Source organism: Equus asinus, chromosome 21 (genome assembly GCF_041296235.1).
Source record: "Equus asinus isolate D_3611 breed Donkey chromosome 21, EquAss-T2T_v2, whole genome shotgun sequence".
In the NCBI taxonomy this organism is placed as follows: Eukaryota; Metazoa; Chordata; class Mammalia; order Perissodactyla; family Equidae; genus Equus; species Equus asinus.
The window spans coordinates 14,355,061-14,361,882 of NC_091810.1; positions in this window are offsets into that span (position 1 = coordinate 14,355,061).

A 6,822-nucleotide genomic window follows, 5' to 3' on the forward strand; every position below is an offset into this window, starting at 1 on the left:
TCATTGATCCTTTCTTTCTTTCTTTCTTTTTAGTTTCTATTTCATTTATTTCTGCTCTGATTTTTATTATTTCCCTTCTTCTACTGACTTTGGGCTTTGTTCTTCTTTTTCAGTTCTTCTAGGCATAATTTAAGATTACTTATGTGAGATTTTTCTTGTTTGTGGAGGTACGCCTGTATTGCTATAAATTTCCTTCTTAGCACAGCTTTTGCTGCATCCCATGAGAGTTAGTATCTTGTGTTTTCATTTTCATTTGTTTCCAGGTATTTTTTTCTTTCGCCTTTGATTTCTTCATTGATCCAATGATTGTTCAGTAGCATGTGATTTAGTCTCCACATATGTGTGATTTTCCCAGCTTTTTGCTTGTAGCTGATTTCTAGTTTCATAGCATTGTGGTTGGAAAAGATACTTGATATGATTTCAGTCTTCTTAAATTTGTTGAGGCTTGCCTTATTTCCTAATATATGGTCTATCTTTGAGAAACTTCCTTGTGCACTTGAGGACAATGTGTATTCTGCTGCGTTTGGATGGAATGTTCTCTATAGATCTATTAAGGCAATCTGGTCTAGGGTTTCATTTTAGGTCACTGTTTCCTTGTTGACTTTCTGTCTGGATGATCTATCCATTCATGTAAGTGGGGTGTTGATTTCTCCCTTTAGATCTGTTAAGAGTTGCGTTTTATACTTTGGTGCTCCTGTGTTAGGTGCATGAATATTAATAGGTGTTCTGCTTTCTTGGTGGAATATCTCTTTATCATTATATACTTCCCCTCTTTGTCTCTCATTACCTTTTTTATCTTGAAGTCTGTTTTGTCTGATATAAGTATGGTTAAATCTGCTCTCTTTTTCTTGCCATTTGCTTGGAGTATCATCTTCCATTCCTTCACTCTGAGCTATGTTCGTCTGTAGAAATGAGATATGTTTCCTGGAGGCAGCATATTGTTGGGTCTTGTTTTTTAATCCATGCAGCCACTCTGTGTCTTCTGATTGGTGAGTTCAATCCATTTACATTTAGAGTGATTACTTCTATATGAGGGCTTAATACTGCCATTGTATCTTTTGTTTTCCAGTTGTTCTATATTTCCCTTGTTTCTTTTTCCTTGTATTTTTGTTTGCCCTTCCAGTTTGGTGGTTTTTCTGTGATGGTTTCCTCAGTTTTCTCTTTATTTGTGATTTGTGACTCTGCTCTGATTTTTTGTTTAGTGATTACTGTGAGGTTTTTTATAAAAGATCTCATGGATGAGATTGTCTATTTTCTGATAGCCTCTTATCTCCAGCAGCCTTAGCCGGTTCCATCCCTTTCCTCTTCCCCTTCTATGTTTTGTTGTCACAAATTATTCTTATTTGTGTTGTGAGTTTGTGACTAAATTGAAGTGTTTATAGTTATTTTTTGATGCTTTCTTTTCCTTTATCCTTTATGTTATAAACATTTACTTACCTATTCTGGTAGAGAGGTGCAATTGTTTGATTTTGTCTATGTATTTACCTCCTTGCTCAAAGCTTTGTAAACCTTTGCCTTTTTGTTTCAGGTAGGAGGCCTCCCGTCAACATTTCTTTTAGGGTGGGTATAGTGGCAATGGACTCCCTCAGATTTGACTGTCTGAGAAAGCTTTGATTTCTCGGTCGTATCTGAAGGATCATTTTGCTGGATAGAGTATTCTTGGCTGATAGTTTTTGTCTTTCAGTATTTTGAACATATCATTCCACTCTCTCCTAGCCTGTAAGGTTTCTGCTCAGAAATTTGCTGAAAGCCTAATGGGGGTTCCATTGTAGGTTATTTTCTTCTGTCTTGCTGCCTGTAATATTTTTTCTTTGTCATTGACTTTTGACACTTTTAACATTATATGCCTTGGAGAAGGTCTTTTTGCATTGATGTAATTAGGGATTCTATTAGCTTCATCGACTTGCATGTCCAGTTCCTTCCCCAGGTTTGGGAAGTTGTCTGCTATTATTTCTTTGAATAAGTTCTCTGCTCCTTTCCCCCTCCCTTCTCCCTTTGGGAAACTTTTAATCCTTATGTTACTTTTTCCTCATTGAGTAGGATATTTCTCAAAGAATTTCTTCACTTATTAAAAATCTCAGTTCTCTCTCCTCCTCCACCTGAATGATTTCTATCTTTCTGCCTTCGAGGTCACTAATCCTCTCCTCCATAAGGTCTGCTCTACTTTTTATACTTTCTGCATTATTTTTTATCTCATTAATTATGTTCTTCATCTCCAGAGTTTCTCTTTGTTTTTGTTTTTTTTAGAGCTTCAGTCTCTTTGGTGAAGTATTCCTTCTGTTCATTCATTTCATTCCTGAGCTCATTGAACTTTGTTTCTGAGTTTTCTTGTCACTCGTTGAGTTTTTTTAATGACTGCTATTTTGAATTGTGTCAGTGAGATTGTTAATTTCTGATTGTAAATTTCAGATTTGGTTTCTGGAGTGTTCTCATTTACTTTCAGTTCTGCAGTGTTACTGTAGTCCTTCATGGTGTTTGATGAATTGGTCCTCTGCCGGCACATTTGTGGTAGTAATCACCTTTTCTTATTTGGGTATGCCTTTGGTCACTTTGATTCTGGTCACCTGGCTCTTGTGTTCCTCCACTGGCTCTTCACAGGCTCAGATGCTGTTGTCCTGTGCACCACCTGTGTTGCTGTTCCCCAGCTGTCTGGGCATTCTGGTTGCACCACTGCTAGGGGTGCTGGGTTCATGGGTGTCACTGTCACTGGTGGGGGCCCAGGGACCTGGGTATTGTATGTAGCCCTCACTGTGGGTGGAATTGGTGTCAGGGGTGCCACTACTGGGGTGTGGGTGCTCCAGCCTTGTCTGCTTATAGTTGTGTGGGTTCGGCTGCTGCCTCTGCCACTGCTCCACTCACCATCATGGGGCAGTGCTCCCGTTGTGCTGCTCCTACTGCACCGTGGGCATTGTGTGCATGCACAGGGCTGCCACCGGCCACTGCTGCCACCCCAGGGGTGTTTTTGCATGCGCATGGCTGCCACTGGCCACGACCACCACTGCCTTGGAGATGTTGTCACACACAAGTGTGTGTGCAGGTCTGCCACCTCTCCACTGGCATTCAAGTGTGTGGGGCTGGGCCACCCTTGCCTCCACTCACAGTTGCACAGGCTGCTGCATGAGGATCTGTGTCCTGATTGGCTGTTGCCAGGGTTGGGGGAGGGGGCTGCTCTCCTGCTTTCACTGCTTCCCAGGGGTCCAGTCCCTCCACCTTCTGCTATAGAACTGCCTGGATGTCTTAGGCATTCTGTTGTGCTGTGTAGGGAATCCTCTATTGGTCTATTGATGTCTGTTTGGTTGTAATTTAGACTGGAGAGACAAAGGGAACCTCTCACTCCACCATGATGCTGACTTCTAATACTTTTTTTTACTTTTATAGTCCTTTTATCTTTGCTCATGTTTTTAAGTCCTTTTTTTTTAAAAAAAAAAAAACCCTGTATTTATGAAATTTGATGGATAAAGGGAAGAGAAAATAGGATAGCTGGATGAACCATTGGCTCAAGAGAAGATTTTTTGGATAACGGGAAGACTTTTGTGTAGTTTAAGGCAAACAGGGAAAGGGTCAGACTGAGATGTGGGGGAACTCTCTGGGGTCTGCCCAGATCTGGGAAGCTGGTTAAATCCCTTTGTAAATTTTAAAAATATTTTTCATTTTTGTTTTATCTATATGGTTATCCCAGTATCTTCAGTATTGTAGACCTGGTTGTTTCTTCTTTAATTTCTACAGAAATTAGGTTTTGGAATGGTCTGCAGCTTTAGATTTTACATTCATATATAGCTGATTTTAATTCAGGGAATTTTTTGAGAATGAATTTTTGTTTGTTTCTTTCCTGCTCTGGAACACTAACATCAGATATCCTGCATCACACATTTGTGTGCAACCCAAGCAGACCTGAGGGAAAACTTTCATCACCACCAGCTGTAGGGTAAAGAAGGGCTGGCTCATGGTCCCATTACCACTTGTCACATTTTATTGAATCTACACTTTTCTTAAAGGTCCCACTTTATGTGGTTTCTCAATTTCAACTTCCCACCTGTTGTGAACCCAAGCCCTGTGCCCTGCCCTGGCAGAGCATGTAAATATCAATTATCTGGGTTATGACTAAATGTCTCAAAAGCAGCACAGGCTTTGAGTTTGCTTAATCTTCTGGTCTTAGATCATTGTTCGTATTTTGACCCTGGGATTACATTTATTTTGGCAAATACTAGTAGGTATTTAAAGGGATGTTTGCCTTCGTTTATCCTGAATTTAAAGCAGTAGGCATTTGTACTGCCCAGCCTGTCTTTTCACGTACAAGAACAATAGCCACATTATATGTGTTAGGAACACGATTCTAAGACTCATCACACAGACAGTGTGTTAGAGGAAAAAGTGTTTTGTGCATTTTCTGTTGCTCCTAATGTTATGCTATGGGAAGAAGAAGAATAATTTTAATGTTTTAATTACATTTTTAAAAACCAAAATAACACCAGAGTTTGCTATTATAGCCTTTCTGTTACTAAACGGGAGAAAGCAACGGTTAGAATTACTGACTTTCTGGTTTCCAAATCTGACATGTAATATTAAAGATATGAATTCATGTTCTATTCTGCCTCCCTGTATCTAACTTCATTTTAAAATTTATATCTAATCTATAGGTTTTACATAAGGCCTAAAACATTTTACAAGAAGATGAATAATTTCTATATGTAAGCTTTTTGTTGTTATTTGCTGATAGTATAAATTGTGTCTAGATTATTAAGACTGTGAGACTTTTGTTTATGGTATATGTAGAGATTTTCTCTGACCTTGTACATGGTCAGTATTTAAAATTCTCTCATACAAATGTGTTCTGTGTACATATGTAGACACACATACCCACATATTATTTTAATCAGTAATTAAAATTAAATTAGTTAACGAGGTTTTATGTTCTCTCTTTTTCACTTTGATTTTTAACAGCTTATTTGCATTAACTGATATATAATAAACTGTACAAATTTGAAGCATACAAATGGATCCTTTTCAACATAGATAACACATGTGAAAATATGACCACAATCACCCCAAATTTTTCTTGTGCCCCTTTGGAAATTTTGCTTCCTGCTTTTCTTGTCCCCCTCCTCTATCCCCAGATAATCATTTATCTCCTTCTTATCACTTTAAAATTTATTACTGGATAAGGGGTCCAATTCTTATGAATGTGATTTGACTGAGACCCCTGAATTCTCTCATATGGGTATATTGTTAAATGATCTACTAAGTACTTGTGAACTCCATGTATCAAAGTAAGTAGGCTTAACAGAAAAAGCCTAAATCCATATAATTCAGTTAACCCAGAGAGCACACCCTGTACACCATGATTAATCATTTTGAAGTCAATGCTTTGGTTTACCTTTTAAAGGCATTATCCATCACATTTATTGTTGTTCCACCCATGTGGATTTTAAGACCCTGATTATTTGGGGTTTTTTCCTATTGATTAATACCAAAGGACTGATGGTGGCATAGCCATTTCCCAGAAGCATCTGGAGACACAAATGCACAGGATCATTGTTCCACATCATTGTTGAGGAGGAGGAAAAAATGCAGTCCCAAAAGTAAGTGACCACAAAGAAACTCATGAGCAACAGAATGGTGTGGGTGGCCCTTTCTTCTGGGGATGCTTTTGGAGAAAGATTGGTGCTGTGAAGATGCTGGGACTGCCTCTTATGACCGTACAAGAGAACCACCATGTACCCACTGGAGAGGGCCGTGAGCCCCATCAGGAAGACATCCTGGAATGTCGCCAGTGCAAAACATATGTACCCAAGGAAGTAACTCATAGGCGAAAGTGAGCAGGATTCAGTGACAAATAGAAGATGGAGGGCAGTCACATTGGGGGTGGCAATGACAGATATTAAGAAGTAACCACTTATGGTCATATTAAAGATCCATAGAATGGGAATACAATACAGGTTGTGATGTGATGATTTATGTTTTAACTTTGCCAAACAGGAGCTTCTGGAGCTCAGGGTGATGGCCTGGGTGACACTCAGTAGGCACGTAGTACAAATGGACAGGCCTCTCATCAACTTGTACAGTGAGATAACTGATTTACATTTGATGTCATCCCAAATTTTCTGAGACCCAAAGATGTCTGTAGCCATGAACCCCATGGTTAGCAGCATGACTATGTGGATTAGGGCCAAGTTACCATTGAGTAGGTCAGTGGGCTTGAGTCTGTGCTTGAGAAGGAAGGTGTGGATGTGGAAGAAAAGAAAGGTGGTATTGGCTGTGATTCCAATTCCAACTTCGAAGAAAGAGATATTCCTTATGTCAATGAAACTGGAAAGCTTGTTATTTTTATCCATCTTTTGGGGGGAAAATAAGCATGTAATAAATGCCCAAGGAAAAACTCAAGAAAAATTCTTGGGCCTGCCCCGTGGCCGAGTGGTTAAGTTCACGCGCTCTGCTGCTGCGGCCTAGAGTTTTGCCGGTTCAAATCCTGGGCGTGGACGTGGCACCACTCATCAGGCCATGCTGAGGTGGCATCCCACATGCCACAAGTAGAAGGACCCACAACTAGAAGTACACAACTATGTACTAGGGGGCTTTGGGAGAAAAAGGAAAAATAAAATCTTTAAAAAAAATTCTTTATCACAACTATGAGCAATATCAACTCAATCAGCACAATTGCCATCATCAAAATAGCTGGAATAATCCAAATGCATTCTTTCTCCCCTCCATGTGTAAGATTACTTTACCACCCTCCTGAAAGCTATGCCCAATATTTCCCTAGTTTCACGACTTCCCAGTCTTCACTGGACTGTGTATCCCATTGCTGGGCTTACATTGTACCTG